We start from the raw sequence: 1,684 nt of genomic DNA, 5'->3' as shown, positions 1-1,684 counted from the left end.
TTGTCTCTATATTTATGTGTAAGAATTGTTATGTAGTTAAAAAATTCACTTTACATTACATGGTTCTGTGTTCAGTCCCACTAGACAGCATCTTGGTCAATTATCTTCTATAAACTCAAGCCAGCCAGAGCCTTGTAAGTATAATTGGTAGAGGGAAGCTGAAAGAAGTCTTGTACGTACATGTGTTTGTGTCTTGTCTGACATAACATGCTAAACATAAACGCACCTTACAAATGACTATTCACTTGCAATCTTCTGTGGAAACACATATAAATCATGTCCAACTATTATGCTGTTTTGTTTCCAAAGGATTGTGTGAAATATTAGTTTGTTTGGAAATGGATGAGAGTTAGATGTCTAGTTACAGAAAATCTGCCCTACAAATTTTGACTGATCAACAGAAGCATTGGTAAAGTGGGTATTAATTATGATGACAATAGTATAAAGTAATTGTATAACTAAACCAAAAATTAGATGATATAGGATTAACCTCAAGAGAATATTTGTATTAAATCGCTTCTATTCATTTCCTCACTTTCAGCCTTGTGCTAATGGAGTGTAATTTGAAGCGGCTTTTAGAGTCATTCGACATCTATCTCTAGCATGTTGGTGCTGTTTCTCAGTACCCTTAATTATAATTATAAGGGCCTTAGAGTCAACCTAACTAAAACCAAAGTCCTAATAAGTAGGAAGGTAGACAACACACAAACCCCTTCAGGTAGATGACCCTGCTCGATCTGTAGAAAAGGCGTAGGCAGAAACTCTATAAGATGCACCAAGTGCAAGCTATGCACACATAAGAGGTGCAGCAATATCAAAGGAAGGTTAACTAGGAAGTTAGTTTTTGTTTGTAGCAGATGTTCAGGAGCGATAAACACTGTGAATGTGCAGAAAACAACTTCTGCCACATTCTATGGAGAAAAACTAGAGGTAGTTGATAGACGTAGCTATCTAGGAGACCAAGTTAGTAGTGGGAGAGGGTGCACTGAAAGTGTAGCTGCTAGAATAAGAATAGCCTGGGCAAAGTTCAGAGAGCTCTTACCTCTGCTGGTGACAAAGGGTCTCTCTCTCAGAGTAAAAGGCAGACTATATGACGCATGTGTACGAACAGCCATGCTTCATGGCAGTGAAGCATGGGCCGTGACTGTTGAAGACATGCGTAGGCTCGCAAGGAACGAAGCCAGTATGCTCCGATGGATGTGTAATGTCAGTGTGCATACTAGACAGAGTGTAAGTACCTTGAGAGAAAAGTTGAACCTAAGAAGCATCAGTTGTGGTGTGCAAGAGAGACGATTGCGCTGGTATGGACATGTAGCGAGAATGGATGACGATAGCTGTGTGAAAAAGTGCCACACCCTAGCAGTTGAGGGAACCTGCGGAAGAGGTAGTCCCAGGAAGACCTGGGATGAGGTGGTGAGGCACGACCTTTGAACATTGGGCCTCACTGAGGCGATGACTTCTGACCGAGACCTTTGGAAATACGCTGTGTGTGAAAAGACCCAGCAAGCCAAGTGAGACCTAAATCCAAGGCCTCCGCCAGGGGTGTAGCCAGCCCACTTATGCATACCTTCCTTCATTGGACACAAAACTTGTGAAGACCTGTTGGGGCAAGCGAAAGCGAAATCGTGATGGCACCTGTGCCCAGCGTCGCCTTTCTAGCACTTGTGCCGGTGGCACGTGTAAA

Source organism: Octopus bimaculoides, chromosome Z (assembly GCF_046866305.1).
Source record: "Octopus bimaculoides isolate indiv1 chromosome Z, ASM4686630v1, whole genome shotgun sequence".
NCBI classification, from domain to species: Eukaryota; Metazoa; Mollusca; class Cephalopoda; order Octopoda; family Octopodidae; genus Octopus; species Octopus bimaculoides.
This window is presented reverse-complemented; position numbering follows the sequence as displayed.